Source organism: Schistocerca americana, chromosome 5, assembly GCF_021461395.2.
Source record: "Schistocerca americana isolate TAMUIC-IGC-003095 chromosome 5, iqSchAmer2.1, whole genome shotgun sequence".
Taxonomy (NCBI): domain Eukaryota; kingdom Metazoa; phylum Arthropoda; class Insecta; order Orthoptera; family Acrididae; genus Schistocerca; species Schistocerca americana.
This window is the reverse complement of record NC_060123.1, coordinates 581,075,393-581,095,519: the sequence shown is the minus strand read 5'-3', so window position 1 is coordinate 581,095,519 and position 20,127 is coordinate 581,075,393. Positions and strand designations below refer to the sequence as shown.

At 45.5% G+C, this 20,127-nt stretch overlaps 1 pseudogene; it reads right to left on the bottom strand.

The window, feature by feature from the left end:
• Positions 1 to 3,966: 3,966 nt before the first annotated feature.
• Positions 3,967 to 4,084, bottom strand: LOC124617139 (annotated as a pseudogene).
• Between the last annotated feature and the right edge of the window lie 16,043 nt (positions 4,085 to 20,127).

The window sequence follows — 20,127 nt, the reverse complement described above, 5'->3', positions numbered from 1 at the left end:
AACAGAGCATGCACAATGTCGGCACTAGTACAGTGTATATCCACCTTTCGCAGCAATGCAGGCTGCTATTCTCCCATGGAGACGATCGTAGAGATGCTGGATGTAGTCCTGTGGAACGGCTTGCCATGCCATTTCCACCTGGCGCCTCAGTTGGACCAGCGTTCGCGCTGGACGTGCAGACCGCGTGAGACGACGCTTCATCCAGTCCCAAACATGCTCAATGGGGGACAGATCCGGAGATCTTGCTGGCCAGGGTAGTTGACTTACACCTTCTAGAGCACGTTGGGTGGCACGGGATACACGCGGACGTGCATTGTCCTGTTGGAACAGCAAGTTCCCTTGCCGGTCTAGGAATGGTAGAACGATGGGTTCGATGACGGTTTGGATGTACCGTGCACTATTCAGTGTCCCCTCGACGATCACCAGTGGTGTACGGCCAGTGTAGGAGATCGCTCCCCACACCATGATGCCGGGTGTTGGCCCTGTGTGCCTCGGTCGTATGCAATCCTGATTGTGGCGCTCACCTGCACGGCGCCAAACACGCATACGACCATCATTGGCACCAAGGCAGAAGCGACTCTCATCGCTGAAGACGACACGTCTCCATTCGTCCCTCCATTCACGCCTGTCGCGACACCACTGGAGGCGGGCTGCACGATGTTGGGGCGTGAGCGGAAGACGGCCTAACGGTGTGCGGGACCGTAGCCCAGCTTCATGGAAACGGTTGCAAATGGTCCTCGCCGATACCCCAGGAGCAACAGTGTCCCTAATTTGCTGAGAACTGGCGGTGTGGTCCCCTACGGCACTGCGTAGGATCCTACGGTCTTGGCGTGCATCCGTGCGTCGCTGCGGTCCGGTCCCAGGTCGACGGGCACGTGCACCTTCCGCCGACCACTGGCGACAACATCGATGTACTGTGGAGACCTCACGCCCCACGTGTTGAGCAATTCGGCGGTACGTCCACCCGGCCTCCCGCATGCCCACTATACGCCCTCGCTCAAAGTCCGTCAACTGCACATACGGTTCACGTCCACGCTGTCGCGGCATGCTACCAGTGTTAAAGACTGCGATGGAGCTCCGCATGCCACGGCAAACTGGCTGACACTGACGGCGGCGGTGCACAAATGCTGCGCAGCTAGCGCCATTCGACGGCCAACACCGCGGTTCCTGGTGTGTCCGCTGTGCCGTGCGTGTGATCATTGCTTGTACAGCCCTCTCGCAGTGTCCGGAGCAAGTGTGGTGGGTCTGACACACCGGTGTCAATGTGTTCTTTTTTCCATTTCCAGGAGTGTATCTGAGTTTGACCGAGGGCAGATTGTGATTGCCCGGAGGCTCTGCAACAGTGTTTCAGAAAGTGCAGGAGTGTTCTAGGAGTGCCATGGTGGGAGTTTTCAACAGGTGGAGAAACCAAAGTGAAACCACGACCAGACGTCACGGTGTTGGGCAGTCACCACCAATTACGGATGTCTGACGTCGTCGGCTGGGCAGACTGGTGAAGCAGGACAGGCGGTGACCAACTGCGCCGGACCTGACATCAGGGTTTAAAGCTAGGCAGAGTGCAAGTGCGTCTAAACACACAGTGCACCAAACACTCCTAAAGATTTGCCTCCGCAGCCCACGAGCCATGCGTGTGCCACAGTTAACACCATGACATCGGGAACTACGACTGAAATGGGCACGAGACCATCGGCAATGGATGCTGTCCCAGTGGCAAAGCATTCCATGGTCTAATGAACCCCGATAGCTTCATCATTATGCCAGTGGGAGCGCACGAATCCGTCCTCTTCCAGGGTAACAGCTCCTTCACACTTGAACTACAGCCGGCCGGTGTGGCCATGGGGTTCTAGGCGCTTCAGTCTCGAACCGCGTGACCGCTACGGTCGCAGGTTCGAATCCTGCCTCGGACATGAATGTGTGTGATGTCCTTAGTTTAGTTAGGTTTAAGTAGTTCTAAGTTCTAGGGGAATGATGACCACAGATGTTAAGTCCCATAGTGCTCAGAGCCATTTGAACCATTTTTAACTGCAGAACAGACACACGCTGGCGACGGCTCCCTTATGCTCTTGGGAACATTCATGTGAGCATCCATGGATTCAGTGGAGATTGTGCAAGACACCATGACAGCCAAGTTGGACGCAGTCCATATACACCCCTTCATGACTATCAAGTTTCCCGATGGAAGTTGCATTTTTCAACAAGATAATGCGCCACGTCCAAAGGCCAAAGGTGTGAAAGGAGTGGTTCTAGGAACATAGTGGTGAGTTCCAGTTGATGTGCTGAACCCCCAACAGATCTGGAATGTGATTGAACGTGGCCTCAGAGCTTATCACGCTCCTCCCCACTATTTACTGGAATGAGGTGTCTTTTGTGTGCGAACTGCCAAGCCTCATTGCTTCCATGGAAAGACACGTCGCCGCTGTTATCTGTGCTAAAGGTGGATATACCGGCTATTTTAGAGTGACTACTATTGAGCTATATGGCAAAAATTTACGCACCTTTCGACATGTAAACATCACTACAGATATTCCGATTTCTGTTGTGACATGTACGATATGCCTGCCATCATTGGCGATGATGTGGCGCAGACGAATAGCGAAATTCTGCATGACCCGCTGAAGTGTCGGAGCATCGGTACTGTCGAGACCTGAATGGCTGTTTTCAGCTAATCAATGATTTTGGTGTTATTGCTGTCCACCTTGTCTTTAATGTAGCCCCACAAAAGGGAGCCGTTTGTTTTCAGATCCGAAGAATATAGCAGCCGATCGAGGCCCATTCCAGTGGCCTCTGGATACTCCAGAGCCAGAATGCGGCTCCTAAGTGTTCCTCCAGGACATCAAACACTCTGCTGCTTCGACGGGGTCGAGCTCCGTCTTGCATGATTACATCTGGTCGAAAGCGGGGTCACTTTGGATAGCTGGGATGAAATCATCTTACAAAATCTTCACGTACCGTCCGGTAATCACCGTGTCATAAGGAATATGGCACCGATTATTACGTGATTGGACATGGCACACCACACAGCCACCCGTTGAGGGTGAAGAGACTTCCCGATTGCGAAATGCAAATTCCCAGTCCCTGAGAAGGTGGATTAAACCAAACCAGGCGCATACTAATTCCCATCATGCCCAGCGACCAACAGTGCAGCTTTAACGTCCTAACGCAAACCGTTCTGAAGTTTTGATGCTTTTATTTCATATAGTTCAATAATTGTCACTGTGTAGTTATATGGTTGTTAATGTTCATCACTATATCAATATCAAGTCATCGAATTACGTGACTATGTGATTAGTAGGTAGTGTTTGTGGAACTATTATTATCTGAAATGCTGATTTACTTGAACTTGCCCTTGGAGTTTGTTGCTGATCAGTTAGATTTTCTACTGTGCAAGAAAATATTACGTGAGTGACAATTTGTTTAATCTTAGAAAGAACAATAGGTTCCACGGAGGCTGCAGTTTTTAGCACCGGCATTAGTCGTAATTTTCTTTCTAACCTTAGATAAGTAGTCACTACCTCAGATATTTCAGGGCTGGTTAGTGGAGGTAGACAACACTGTCGCGTCTATGCCTTTATGCCCCTTTCTGTAGCGTCGACTTGGATCGATGAGTCTAACAACGCACTTCCAAGTATGTATCGGGGTTGGGTGAATTATGACCTAGCCACTCAGCATCAACAAAAGCACATCGGTAGGTAGCACCCGACACTGTGTATCCATTTATTCTGTACTGTGTGTAATAAAGAGTGTATTGGACTGTAAAAAAAAAATGCACTCCGTCGTCAGGCCACGAGTGGCCTACCGGGACCATTCGACCGCCGTGTCATCCTCAGTGAAGGATGCGGATAGGAGGGGCATGGAGTCAGGACACCTCTCTCCCAGTCATTATGATGGTATTCTTGACTGAAGCCGCTGCTAATCGGTCGAGTAGCTCCTCAATTGGCATCACAAAGCTGAGTGCGCCCCGAACAATGGCAACAGCGCATGGCCGCCTGGACGGTCACCCATCCAAGAGCCAAAATTGCCCGACAGCGCTTAACTTCGGTGATCTCACGGGAACCGGTGTATCCACTGCGGCAAGGCCGTTGCCTGTTTTAGACTGTAAAGAGAGTAATATCTATAAAGGATAGGTACATGGACAATACTTTTGGTAACATCTTGCCAATATGCCGAGAGCCTGGCCACAACACTTACTGGCCGACATAGAGTTCCAATTAACGTTCATTACAGATGAATGAACTGACGAGGAAATGGCCAATCCGTCATGTCGATCCCTACACTGAAATTTTTTACACAGCAAGAATACACTGAAAGAAATGCACAGCAAAAATTTTGTTTAGTAAGGCGCACTGCAAATATTTTTGAAAAGATGTTGAAGATTGCCAAGTTCGTAGCTCGCTATGGGACTGAAGAAATGTACATCACATCTGTAGCTGTAACAGATAGAGTCTGCCCAACATGGCAGGCACATATTCTTGACTGACCGCACATCGGGAAACCGATAACACGGCAAAGTGCGATCGTAGTTTATAAAGCGAATTTCTATTTCCGTTGATAGTTTCTCTGGCATGATTGTTCACAGTTACTATTCGTTCTGACTTGGGACTTATTTTATACCCATAATAATTAGCAGCAGTTGCCTTTATGGTATCGCTGTTACGAATGCAGATAAAACTGCATTAATTTTCTTTACAGTTTCTTCGTAATTGCTTGCTAACATCATTTGTAGTTATGCAAGTTCCTGAGTTTCACAGTAATGTAGAATCTAGTTAATTGTTTTCAACCTTCAAACGATGAAATACAAAGAACGTGGTATGCGATCAGAATCACCCACCTCTCTTAGATACTTACATGTATGTTATTTATTACTTAAATCCTTGAGAACTTTATTTGGATACTGTCGATATTTCGTTAGATATTGTCGAAACATCAGAATAAACTGCCAACGACTCAGACGATTACCTGAATTATGGTTTAAATGATGGACGGCTGCTGTAGCCGAGCGGTTCTAGGCGCTTCAGTCCGGAACGGCGTTGCTGCTACGGTCGTGGGTTCGAATCCTGCCTCGGGCATGGATGTGTGTGATGTCCTTAGGTTGGTTAGGTTTAAGTAGTTCTAAGTTCTAGGGGACTGATGATCTGAGATGTTAAGTCCCATAATGCTCAGAGCCATTTGAACCATTTTTTATGCTAATTAGTGTCCAGAACGAAAACAGGGTACCATCCAACCCCACAAGAAACAGTCTTCAGTGATAAAGATGAGGCTGAAATTTTTTTTGGCTAAAAGAAGGAGGGAGGAAATGCTTAAACTTAAGCAGTGTGCAGTGTCGTTTCATAAAATCTGACATGAACTACATGAATGGAAGAAATATTTACACGAAGGACGAAATTTACAGCAAAATTAAACTCGCAAAAGTGTGAAGCAAGAACCATTCGAAAAATATGGAACTGCTCGTGAGTCAGTGCACCATTACTGATGGACATCTACGAGACTGGGAATTCTGAATTGCAAGTGAGATGAACATTACTGATGTCCAGGCTTTTTCGACGTTGTTAAACAGATTCAAGAAACTATCTGGAAAAGGAAGATTGAAAATTATAAAGCTTACTCATGTAAACGGGTACAGGAGATGTCGTTAAAAGGCGAATTGCAGAGAAATTCCTATCTGTTGTGAAAACGAGGCTTCTTCTTATATGCTAAAATGTTTTGTATGAAGCCATTCAGTCAGGTTCGGGGAATAGCTGCCTGCAAACCGCGCTTCATCATTGTGAGCGGAAGAGAGGACCGTTTGCGCAGTCGATGTATGCTAAAACACAATGGTACACAACAATGCCAGTGACAAGTATCAGTGCATTACTGTGTCCGCAGATTTCGTTCCGTCTTCATGACGCCCAAGGCAGATTAGAACAAAAAATTTTTAAAAAAATGGGCTGTTTACTTGTAAAAATATTGTAATCAGTATAACAAACAAAAAATGTGTGAAATATTATGGGACTTAACTGCTAAGGTCATCAGTCCCTAAGCTTACACACTACTTAACCTAAATTATCCTAATGACAAACACATACACCCATGCCCGATGGAGGACTCGAATCTCCGCAGGGACCAGCCGCACAGTCCCAGACTGCAGCGCCAGTATAACAGAATGTGGAAAAATGTGAGACAATAATTTTCAATGCTACAACAAAAACGTCTTCTTACCATTTTCAAAAAGTATTTCTTAGCTTTTGTGGATCTCTTGGCCCGCACATAGCAACACTTCTATCTTTAGGAAGAGATGAAAAGACTGTTAATATAATTCGAAATTGATCCGGAACTAATAATGCGATTCGACCAGTCAACAACAAAACTGTAAAGCATTTTTCAAAAAAATTTCGGTTAGTTTAATTTCCGATAACTCTTTCTCATTTCAAGTTTATTAACGGAACGACATTGTTAAACTTCAACCATTTCAACACTGTCGGTTTCAATCACCACAAACTTCCCTGGTGTTCAGCACAACATGCTGTACAAAAGTCACGGCCATTTCTTCCTCCATCCCAATTCTGGCTGAATAAAACTAGTAATAAATGTGAAGTGTCTGAAAGCATTAATTTTTCTTTTATCAGGTGTGCCCGGTGTGAGGAAAATGTTTGTTTCCGTCATCCGTAAAAACTATGCTACAGGAATGGTTATAAAACATTTAATGCCGACAAATTTTGTAAGTCACGATTGATGAAAGCTGTCTGTAATGTAACGCCATACTCTCACTTGATATTCTTACCTCTGCTGGTCATTTACGTAACAATCACATCTGAGACAGCTCAGCTGTCGACATGAACTGAAAATTATTCAAAAAAATTAATGATCTGAGACATTTTTGGTATGGCTTAAATGCTTAAAATTCGTGTGTGTGCACTTTGAACTGCGAGTCACGCGGAGCTATGTTCTCATCTCATGGCTGCGTCTGCGTATTTGCTGATTGGAGGTTTACGCAGGAAGGGCTGTAAAAACCGCTGTCATAAGAAACTTTTACGTTTTTTTTTCTAAAACATCATGCAAAGCGCCTTAGCAGCTAAAATTTAGACATAGTGCTCTTTTGGTATTTCCTTCATGTATTCAGAATAGGTTTCGTCATATCGGATTGGTCCATTTCCTTGTTAGATGTGTTTCACAGCTTCAAATATTGCCAATCAAAGCGAACAACCTGCAATTTACAGTATATGTGGCGCTATTTGAACTATTGTGTTAACTTGGAAAGTGTCGTTTATTTCAATGTATCAGATGCAAAGCAAATGTTGTCACCTGACAATGATTAACAGTGGCAGAAAACACTATTCTTTTCGTCTCCATGTCAGAGGTGAGAATATTTTGTAAAGGTGTGATTGGAAGGAAGTTATTTGTATTATAAGTACATATGTGCACCAATTTTGTGTGATCTTTCTATTTCGGCTATTTTTTATATGAATAAAACTGTAATTAATTCATTCGATAACGTCTAAATATCACATTATGTTCTTCATCACTTCTTCTCATACCCAGACTTTTGTCTCACCGCATCGTTGCATTATTGGATAGTTTTACATTGTTGTTGACAAACTGCACATAGAACTACCATGCTTGAAGATTACCTGTAGCTCATAATGAAACCGGTAGTAATAATAAAATGTTGTGATAGGTAAAGTGTTAGTTTATTTAAATCTAGATTTTATTTAAAATGTATTCAGTCTGTTTCTTTTCACGTATGGTTATGCTTTTTGGGCTTCGATCATTATTATTTTTGGGAAAACACTGTTCTTATGTCAGTTAAATTGTTATTGTTTGTAATATACATTTTTGTCCACACATGTATTCATTATAATATTATAGTTTTCGTGGATCTCAAGTGGTCACTATATGTCGCAGCTTAACGGAGAAAGACATGATCGTTTTGTAACACGTTAGTTTGGGTAACGTGAGAATGTCCCTCAGATTCTCATTCAGATCCAGTCACTGACTCTACAAGACTAGTGCTGTGAATTACGAAAACGTTTATTGCTAAAATTCCGCAAGTCACACTACATTACTATATCACTCAGAATAATTATGAGCGCAAAGTAGGAGAGAGCCGTTGTCTCCACCACAATTCGCGAAGGTACAGGCGGATGTCAAAGTGACGTTAGTATATGGTTTACCTTCCGGCACACATCACTACGTGAGTTGTAGAATATAAATGTAGATGCAGCTGTACACCAGCATTTAATTTACAATAAAAAGGTATGAATGTCATTTGCAATTCTTCAAAGGGTATGCATAACAGCTTGTAACCAAGGCACACACACAAGCATTGTAAGGTGAGCATGTTAACTGCATTTTTGTGAAGTTTCGATGTGCACGTCAGAGAGACAGAGAGCATGTTACCGTTAAACAATCTTTGGTCTTGTTATGGCACAGTCTTTGCCCCTGCGCAGTCCAATACATTCGTAGTTGATGTGTGGCAGGTGATGAGCGTAGTCACTAGCGCTGTGTTGACTTCTGTTAGGTGAAGAATAAGTTATAGTAAAGGACAGAAAGCATGAATATGATGTATATATTGAAAGGCGAAGAGAATATAAATTTTAAATAATGTTACTTTTTTGGAAAAGCAGAAGTGATGAGGTAAGACTCAGCACTGCGAATCTATTTTGTTGGAATGATTATTGTCAGCAAGCTAACTTTGTTTTCTTGGTCAGAGCTGACAGAAAGACAGCCGCACTTCCCTGAGTCATGCATTAAAATAGCAACTGATTAAGCTGTCTGGCTTTTATAGAAATTCTCTGTTAACATTGTACCCTTTTTAAACTATTGTTCCCACTGTTCAAAGAAGGTTTGTCATAACGCATTACCATACTGCACCATATGGTGTGCAACAGTTTGAGTATTGTTTGGAAATTTTATTTAAAAATAGAAATCTAGGTTAGCCGCTGCCTCCTTGCTGTTTGCTGTTAAGCTTTCCCTGAATCTGCAACAATATTGCCAAGAAGCGAAGTAAGTGGAAATATTGATTTGGGCGATATAATTGTTTTATTTCAGTTGCACATTTAATATAAAGATAAACTGTATTTGGACCAGTTAGAATTCAATTCATGTTAGGTTTATTTAGTCAAAGTTTAGCATAGGAGGCTAAGTTGTATAACAGTTTGTGGGCACATAGTTTTGGTAGTACGGAGACTGTTTATAAAGTGAGAGGTAAATTTGGATTAAATTTCATACAGAAACACATAGCGGGAAAGCTGCACAATCAGTTACCTTTTCCAAAAGAGACAAGGGTGCACAAACCTATCCCCCCGATTACACTGTAAGAAAGAAAACGACAGACAACGAAGAGTTATCCGAATGGGACGTGAAGCGGTATGTGACGTACATGTACAGACTAATAAATGATCATAACTTCACAGAATTGGATGATTTATTCAAGAGAGAGAGATCCACCAATTGACAAAGTCTACAACGCGTTGGTACAACTTCATGCCCTATACAAGCAGTTATTCGAGCTGGTAGGTTCTCCTCCTAAGGTATATCGTGCCAAACTGTGTCAAATTTGCACATTGGATAGCCAAAATGTTTTTGCGATGAACACAGTATAGTTAACCTGAGTTTGCCAAAACAGAGCGTAAGGAATTAATAGCCGATGGCCGACCTCGTTTCGCGGAACGCGGTCCGGCGGGATTTTCGCTCCGCTGGTGTGGCGGCCGCAGACTTGTGAGTTCCGTTCCGGGCGGCGCGACGTTTTTATTCCAGCAGGACGGCTTCCGCCTCCGCCGCGTACGCCGGTTATCTGCTGGCCGCGTGCCAGCGCCGGCGCGGACACCAGCAAATCAATCCGCCCCCGGCAGCCCCCACTGTGCGCCGATTAGACGCGGGGGCGGAGGGCGCGCCGCCGCTATCTGCCGGCCCCCGCCGCCGATCGCTTTATAAACACCCGCCGTGCCGCTTCTTCTCGCGCCGTAAATCTGTGGCCGCGATTTCTCAGATGATGCCGCAGGCCGAAATGGGATATTTCTTTGCGGTTCCCCAGCTACTGTTGTTCTCACTGCCAAGCTACAGCTACGGAAGGTTGAGACACTTTTTAATTTATTTTTGTATTGTCCATTTCCTTCTTGATTGTTTTAGTAAGTTACCTAACACTCCAAATATTTATCCGTGACAAGTGACTCCATCTGCGTCATCTGTAATGATAAATAGTTCCAAAATTAGTTGTAGGTTATTCATAGAGCCATACATCCAATAAAACACGAGAAAGAGTTATGACAGTACAAACGCTGCTCGCCTTGTAAGATTAAAAGTACACTGACGGAAAAAATACCAACACAAAGAAATGATAAATGTAGAGCAATAAGTTTCGGGAATACTCTTGTCTAGGGAACGTATTTAAGTGATTAACATTGCAAGATCACAGGTTAATGTAAGTGCGAGATAAGCCACTGCAAATGTGAACTGCTGGTATATTTATAACTGATGTGACTGCCAGAATGCTGAATGCAAGCATGCATACGTGCATGCGTTGTATTATACACATAACGGATGTCAGTTTGCGGGATGGCGTTTCAGGTCTGTTGCTCTTGGTCGGTCAAAAAAGGGTGGGGTAATGCTGGTTATGCAACACACTGGAGCTCTCATCCGATGATGTCCCGTATGTGCTCGATTGCAGACAGTGATGAGATGATAATGATGATTTGAGGTGAGGGGCGCTCAACGTCATGGTCATCAGCGCCTTGACGAGAAGTCAGCATGGAAATCTCATGGGTGGAGACGAAGGCTGTCCACACATGGGGAACAATTTATAATGTGTTTAGACCTTCCTCCATCCCCAACCAATTTTGGGATGAGGCCTGACAGTTTACAAAGTTTCACCACTTTTACAACACTGGAATAAGTATCTCTGAGGATGGTGAGCAGATCTCCACCGAGACTGAGGACTGCTCTAATATCAGTATATAGGACCTACGTTGGCAAAATATGCTGCGCTGAAAGTGGCGCACCACAAACTTCACAGAGTGGTGGATCCTCCTGCAGTAGGAGGAAACCATGTGTTAAAGGGCAGTCTGGTAAGCAGAACTTCCTTCCAGCAGTGAGGCTGACATGAAGTCTGCAGTGCCTGTGTGGTCGATTTGATTGACTGCCGTTTGTTTTCTGTCACCTGCAACCATTCCGTCTCCCACTGACGCATGATGCGTTTGTCAGAAAATGAGATGATGGCGTGCAACGGGATGGAACACTGATGGACAGCACCATCCCAACATGCTTCCCTGGGCGGCTTTGTCGGCTATGACGTTTCCCTGAATCCTCATGTGGCCAGGTACCCAGCAAACGGTCACCTCCTTGCCACAGTGTTGGAGCCGCTGTAAGGAGTCATGGGTGAGGTGAATCAGCTGGTCTACTGGATACATTTGGTGAAGTGTCTGTAGTGCATTGAGCGAGTCAGAACGGACAAGAAATCTTGTATGGTGCTGTCTGTGAATCCTCTCCAGTGCCATCAGAGTGTCATGTAATTCCACATCATAATTTGCAAATTGTTCCTGAAGATGCAGTTTAAAAACCCTATGACGGAAAGCAGCAGAACAACCAAGGAGAGTTTCTTGGTGGGATCCATCGGTATAAACAACGATGAAACTGTGGTATATACTTAAAATGGAAGAAAACGAAGTTCTAAAAGCGTGTTCTGGAGTGCAAGTTTTCTTCTACTGTGTCAAGCTTAAAATCACTTTGGGTCTCTGAAGAAACCAATGCGGCAATGCGTTCCATCCCTGGCTGTGTATTTTGATGTCTTGTAGAACCAGATCCTTAAGGCAATCTGTAGCACATATCCCAAATGCATTGGTCACATGGGTCCAATTCCAAGGTGGGTCGCAACGCTGCAATAAATGACAATCACTGTGGTGACTCTGAGATTTTCAGTGCCTGTCAAGCCAAAAGGATATATCGCCAAATCCAGAGTGGTGGTTCACGAGCCTCTGCACGCAGAGACTGGGCTGGTGCGAAAGGCTCCAGTCGATATCCGAATTCCCTCATGCTCGATAGCGTCTAGCATCTTGAGGTAGGAAGGACAGGCTGATCCATAGACTACAGTGCCATAATTTAAACATGGCATCCATGTATTCAGTAATATCTCCTTTGGTTTGGAGTTTTCTAAGGGTGACGGCACCTGTGAGGCGTCTCGGTAGATTACGAGGTTTTTCTTATAGTAAGATGAGTGTTCAAATGTACACGTTCCTCGATCATCTCACGTTAATTTCTGCAGTCATTTCACGGTCTGCTGTTTGTCCGGTAGCACTGGCAACTCTAGGCAGTGGAGGCTGTCCGTCACTGTATTGTCTGTGGTGAGATGTAGTGAAAGATATTTGGTATTCTCGGCACACTCTTGACATTTAGGATTTTCGAAGATTTAATTCCCTAACGATTTCCGAAATGGAATGTCCCATGAGTCTTGCTCCATCTACCATTCGGCCTTCAAAGTCAGTTAACACCAGTCGTGCGACCATAATCACGTCGGAAACCTTCTCATATGAATCATCTGAATACAGATGACAGCTCCGTCAATGAATTACCGTTTTATACCACGTGTACGCGATACTACCGCTATCTGTATACGTGCATATTGCTGTCTCGTGACTTTTGTCACATCAGTATATTGTGAAAGGGTTTCTACTAGCTTAATGCTGTTATTGTACTAACAAGACGTGTTCTTACATGGTGGGTCGAACAGCGGTAGACTAGTACCACCAAATTTATTTATTTCAGATTGCAGGGGGGTGTGTTCCAGTATGTCACAACGTAACGTTGTAAAGTGGGCCTTAATATGACACAATGCTTGGCAAAGACCGAATGTCGAAATTCCGATCACCGCAATAAATGTTTTTCTCCGTAATTTGTCGAACGACTTCGAAAGTTGCTTGACACATATCTATACTTTCACCTTTTACTATTTTCTGCGTTTGATAACACCAGAGAAATTTTGCTAACATATTATGTGCTCAGTATTCGATGTCTTTGTTGAAGACCGTCTATTCTCAGATGAACTGGATAGTCTGAGCGACGTCCTTTGGCGAAGCAGTATCTCGGTCAATAGTACACACATCAAAAAATGTTTTGCATCACCCCGGTTCCCAGAACTCCTGAAGGTAGACGTTTACTGTGGGTACTGTATCATAGACACAGTCCCTTTGGCTGTTCCGAAATGTCACTGAACCCGCCCAAAGATGTAAACAACCATGCACGAGCAGCGTCTATTAGACGGAGGGGTCCGACCGGCGATCAGTTCCAGTCATTCCACTAGGAAGAAGGTACACCGCTCGTGTTATCTACAGAATCATGCCTAGGCGTTTAATACCGCCGTTCGATCGCGTCCGCATTGTTACTTTGTGCCAGGAAGGGCTCTCAACAAGGGAACTCTCCCGGCGTCTTTGAGTGAACCAAAGCGATGTTGTTCTGGCATGGAGGAGATACAGAGAAACAGGAACTGTCGATGACATGCCTCGCTCAGCCCGCTACTGCAGTGGATGACCGCTACCTACAGATTATGGCTCGGAGGAACCCTGAAAGCAACGCCACCTTGTTGAATAATGCTTTTCGTGCAGCCACAGGACGTCGTGTTACGACTCAAACTGTGTGCAAAAGGCTGCACGATGCGCAACTTCATTCCCGACGTCCATGGCGAGGTCAATCTTTGCAACCACGACACCATGCAGCACGGTACATATGGGCCCTACAACATGCCGAATGGACCGCCAAGGATTGGCATCACGTTCTCTTTACCGATAAGTGTCGCGTATGCCTTCAACCAGACAATCGTCGGAGACGTGTTTGGAGGCAACCCAGCCATGCTGAACGTTTTAGACACACTCTCCAGCGAGTGTATCAAGGTGGAGATTCCCTTTTGGTTTGGGGCGGCATTATGTAGGGCCGACGTACGCCGCTGGTGGTCATGGAAGGCGGCGTAACGGCTGTACGATACGTGAATGCCGTCCTACGACAGATAGTGCAACCATATCGGCAGCATATTGGCGAGGCATTCGTCTTCATGGGCGACAATTCACGCCCCCACCGTGCACATATTGTGAATGAATTCCTTGAGAATAGCGACATCGCTCGACTAGAGTGGTCAGCATGTTCTCCAGACATGAACCGTATCGACCATGCCTGGGATGGATTGAAGAGGGCTGTTTATGGACGACGTGACCCACCAACCGCTCTGAGGGATCTAAGCCGAATCACCGTTAAGAAGTGGGACGATCTGGACCATCAGCGCCTTGATGAACTTGTGGATAGTATACCACGACGAATACAGGCATGCATCAATGCAATAGGACGTGCAGCTGGGTATTAGAGGTACCGGTGTCCACAGCAGTCAGGTCCACCACCTCTGAAAGTCTCGCTGTATGGTGATACAGCATGCAATGTGTGGCTTTCATGAGCAATAAAAAGGGCGGACATAATGTTTATGTTAATCTCTATTCCAGTCTTCTGTACAGATTCCGGAATTCCCGGAACTGAGGCGATGCAAAACTTTTTTATGTGTGCAGGCCAGCGTGGCCTGTGTTCAAATGGGAACAAGTAGTCTTTATACAGCCTGCTCGAAAGAACGTAGTTGTAGTGCGGAGATCGAAAGGAGAGACTGGTTGAAGGTTAATGTTTGCGGCTGTATGTGCATGCTTTGTGCTAGCACGTACCTTGTGGGCCGTGTTGATGTGCGAATTTGAAATGAGGTTTGCTACGTGGATTCCCTTGTTAAGAGTTACGATTTATTATGAGGTAATCCACTGAATAATGCAGCTAATCTCTTAATTTCAGTGCAACGAATTCGTATCTGCACTGAGTCATTACGAGTAGTAAGATTCAACAGTGATGTACACAGTTTCGATCTACATGGGTCGATACTGGCTTCTCTATAGCCCATCCGAATTACAGATGAACTAAAAAATCAGTGCATTATTCATTTAGCGATATTGATATTTTCGTACCTTTCTTACGTACGTAGTGGGTAAATTTTTTGTTATGCAGTGTTATAATATGCCAGGTGGTTGATGTAGAGGTAACTTTGTTATTACGCGTACTATGAGCTGTGTTTTGAGTTTTATAATCAGTAATTTGATCATATTGTCTCATAATTTATTAATGTTCGTTGCCAGTATTAAACTGATAGCTGAAATTAGACGATTGCGTTTAGTAGACTATGCCATGTGGTCTTACGCTATGGAAATTAAACCTCTGAAGAGATTGTTTGCCTTCAGCAAACGTGTTTATTCTCTATGGGCTGTTTGCTCAGTCTGCACTCATTTATTCAGCAACGGTATTATTATTAGAGTCTTCGCTTGATTCATTCAGCTTCTGAAGGTGAGTTGCGTCGAAATCTTCATAGCAGACATCCATAACTCAGGACCCATTCAGTTTTTATTGTATTGTTCAATAATTTCAATCTTTGTGTGGAGAAATATTTAAATAACAATTAGGAGCTAGGTATGCTCATCGCACATGCTTTGTCAACATTAGGGGTCTTTTACAAATTTCGCAAGTCGTGTGAATATTAATGCATTTTTAAACGTTCGTTTATGCCCGCAGATTAACCATTGCCCAAAGTAAATGTTGCATGTATAACATTTTCGTAATAGAAGCTCAGATAAAGTTTCAGAAAATTTTTATAGGTGATATATACAAATTATGACAGAGAATTTTAATGATGACAATTACCTTTAAACATGTATTCAGAATTTAATAACACAAGGCACCTGCGATTACATTCAGGGATTCTAGGAATGAAGGAAGATCTGCCTTTTTCGCTGTGTCGCGCGAGTTGTTTATATGTATAATAGTGTCACTGAGCCTATTATGGTGTCAGAGACCCTTATCGTACTTACATCTGTGAAGCGGGGCCCATCACCCACAATGTGGTGCGGTTTGCAAGACAATCAACAATATTTACATCTGCAATGCTATCCTCCGTCAATCTTCGGTTTCTTGTCACAATGTTTTCAACAGCTGCTATGTTTACTGCAGCCACAATGGTATGTATTAGTCGACCACATTATGTGGCACCTGCTAGTGAAGGCACTTCGTTCGGCTTATCGAGATATCTTCTCGTGATATTACATGAGAAAATACACTCCTGGAAATTGAAATAAGAACACCGTGAATTCATTGTCCCAGGAAGGGGAAACTTTATTGATACATTCCTGGGGTTAGATACATCACATGATCACACTGACAGAACCACAGGCACATAGACACAGGCAACAGAGCATGCACAATGTCGGCACTAGTACAGTGTATATCCACTTTTCGCAGCAATGCAGGCTGCTATTCTCCCATGGAGATGATCGTAGAGATGCTGGATGTAGTCCTGTGGAACGGCTTGCCATGCCATTTCCACCTGGCGCCTCAGTTGGACCAGCGTTCGTGCTGGACGTGCAGACCGCGTGAGACGACGCTTCATCCAGTCCCAAACATGCTCAATGGGGGACAGATCCGGAGATCTTGCTGGCCAGGGTAGTTGACTTACACCTTCTAGAGCACGTTGGGTGGCACGGGATACATGCGGACGTGCATTGTCCTGTTGGAACAGCAAGTTCCCTTGCCGGTCTAGGAATGGTAGAACGATGGGTTCGATGACGGTTTGGATGTACCGTGCACTATTCAGTGTCCCCTCGACGATCACCAGTGGTGTACGGCCAGTGTAGGAGATCGCTTCCCACGCCATGATGCCGGGTGTTGGCCCTGTGTGCCTCGGTCTTATGCAGTCCTGATTGTGGCGCTCACCTGCACGGCGCCAAACACGCATACTACCATCATTGGCACCAAGTCAGAAGCGACTCTCATCGCTGAAGACGACACGTCTCCATTCGTCCCTCCATTCACGCCTGTCGCGACACCACTGGAGGCGGGCTGCACGATGTTGTGGCGTGAGCGGAAGACGGCCTAACGGTGTGCGGGACCGTAGCCCAGCTTCATGGAGACGGTTGCGAATGGTCCTCGCCGATACCCCAGGAGCAACAGTGTCCCTAATTTGCTGGGAAGTGGCGGTGCGGTCCCCTACGGCACTGCGTAGGATCCTACGGTCTTGGCGTGCATCTGTGCGTCGCTGCGGTCCGGTCCCAGGTCGACGGGCGCGTGCACCTTCCGCCGACCACTGGCGATAACATCGATGTACTGTGGAGACCTCACGCCCCACGTGTTGAGCAATTCGGCGGTACGTCCACCCGGCCTCCCGCATGCCCACTATACGCCCTCGCTCAAAGTCCGTTAACTGCACATACGGTTCACATCCACGCTGTCGCGGCATGCTACCAGTGTTAAAGACTGCGATGGAGCTCCGTATGCCACGGCAAACTGGCTGACACTGACGGCGGCGGTGCACAAATGCTGCGCAGCTAGCGCCATTCGACGGCCAACACCGCGGTTCCTGGTGTGTCCGCTGTGCCGTGCGTGTGATCATTGCTTGTACAGCCCTCTCGCAGTGTCCGGAGCAAGTATGTTGGGTCTGACACACCGGTGTCAATGTGTTCTTTTTTACATTTCCAGGAGTGTAGATATTATATGCATAACTGTCGACATAGCATTCACAGTGCGATGCGTTTTGCTCACTCACCACTGTACTAGTTTACTGTAACGTCATTGCGTGTCCCGGTAGCGGCCACAGGAGGCTAAGTGCCGTAATATCGTGGTCGGTTAGGACCTAAAACATACGGTAGCATCAGCCGTAGACATCACACAACTTTCGAAATTCCTTTCCAATCATACGTTCACTGGTTGTGACAAACATATATCACCATGCTGGACTTTCGTTCTGCTATGGACTTCAATTGATATCACATCTTCCCTAAGTAGAAATCTAATACCAGAAAACTGTTTGTCCTAGGTGCTAATTGCCAGTAAGGCAGCCAGGTTCTTTCACGTCATGCTCTGATGTTTACGACCTAGAGGACGCCGCTACCTGGTAGACGTCCGGAAACTGACCTTCTAGCCACGATCCCATAAATAATTCTTTAATTTTGATCACCAGTTTCGACAGACTCTGCTGTGACCTTCCGAAATGGCTCTGAGCACTATGGGACTCAACTGCTGTGGTCATAAGTCCCCTAGAACGTAGAACTACTTAAACCTAACTAACCTAAGGACAGCACACAACACCCAGCCATCACGAGGCAGAGAAAATCCCTGACCCCGCCGGGAATCGAACCCGGGAACCCGGGCGTGGGAAGCGAGAACGCTACCGCACGACCACGAGATGCGGGCGACCTTCCGATCTTCAAACATTTTTGTTACGCAGTGTGTCCATAGTCAGTTGGAACCTCATGCCAAGTTGTGTCCGCCCCCGGTAGCTCAGTGGTCAGCGCGGCAGAATGTTCATCCTAAGAGCTGGGTCGCAGATTTTCTCCGCTCAGGGACTGGGTCTTGTGTTGTCCTAATCATCATCATTTCATCGCCATCGACACCCAAATCGCCAAGTGGCGTCAAATCGATAGACTTGCACCCGGTGAACGGTCTGCTGCCCGACTGGAGGCCCCAGTCACACGACGTTATTATGCCATGTTCTTATATTAATGAATAAAATGTAGCACATCATGCAGAGGTTTGTCAAAAATAAAACATTAACATTTAAAATGTCGTTGTGTAAATAGCCATGTTAGTATACAGCGTGTAACACGTAGACAAAGAAATCATGTTATATGAACACCGGTCTTGAAACGATTTGCTTCCATGTTACACCGCATTCTCTCCAACTCATTAATCATGAGATATTGTAAATTTTCACAATCCGTATGTATGGGCAGATGTCAGTCCTCGCCGGCCGCTGTGGCCGATAGGTTCTAGGCGCTTCAGTCCGGAACCGCGCTGCTGCTGTGGTCGCAGGTTCGAATCCTGCCTCGGGCATGGATGTGTGTGATGTCCTTAGGTTAGTTACGTTTAAGTAGTTCTAAGTCTAGGGGACTGATGACCTCAGATGTTAAGTCTCATAGTACTTAGAGGCATTTGAACGATTTGTCAGTCCTAGTAGTTGAAGCAAGTCATCAACAAAGATTTTCTGTCAACGTTTGGCCCGGTATTGTAGGTGACTGTTTGGTAGGCCCTCACTTCCTTCCAACCAGGCTCAACGGATGAAGTTATCATAATTCCGCAGAAAATGCTACAAATGATCTGTTGGCAGATGGCCTATAAATGCGCGACAAAACATTTACTTCATACAGGACGGAGCACCTGTTCATTTAAGAATTCACGTCCGTTGGCTTAGAAGTAACATATTCGGTGACATTTATATGGATGAATAGAAACGGACCAATTGCGTGGCCTCCACGCTCTGCGGACCTAAACCCACAGGACTTTTGTTTGTGGGCGCATTTAAAATTTCTTGTGTATGAAACTCCAGTACAAGAAGTTCAGAGTCTCCTTGCCCAAATTATGGAAGGCTGCAAAACCACACGCAATACTCCAGGGAGACATCAGCGCTTTCGTGATTCATGACGTCGGATTGATGCATGTATCAAAGTCACGGAGGGCATTTTGAACATCTCTGTGAGAAAGAGCTGCATGTGGTATGCTGGTGCGTTTTGTTCGTATGTGTTTCCCATGATAAATGTGTTGGAGAAAATGAATTGTAACACGGAAACAAAGCATTTCCAGACCCATGCTCATACACTGAAGCGAAGAAGAAACTTGTATAGGTATGTGTATTCAAATACAGAAAAACGTAAACAGGCAAAATTCGGCGCTGTGGTCGGCAAAGTCTCACAAAAAGTGTATGGTGCAGTTGCTACATCGGTTACTGCTGCTACAATGGAAGGTAATAAAGATTTAAGTGAATTTGAATTTGGTGTTAAAGTCAGCGCACGAGCGATGGGACACAGCATCTCCGAGATAGCGATGAAGTGGCGATTCTCCCGAACGACGATTTCACGAGTGTACCACGAACATCAGCAGTTCGGTAAAATATCAAATCTCCGACATCGCTGCGGCCAGAAAAATATTCTGCAAGAATGGGAGCAACGACGACTGGAGAGAATCGTTCAACGTGGCAGAAGTGCAACCCTTTGGCAAATAGGTGCAGATTTCAATGCTGGGCCGTCAAAAAGTGTTAGCGTCAGAACCGTTCAACCATACGTCATCGATATGGGATTTGGGAGTCGAAGGCCCACTCGTGTACTC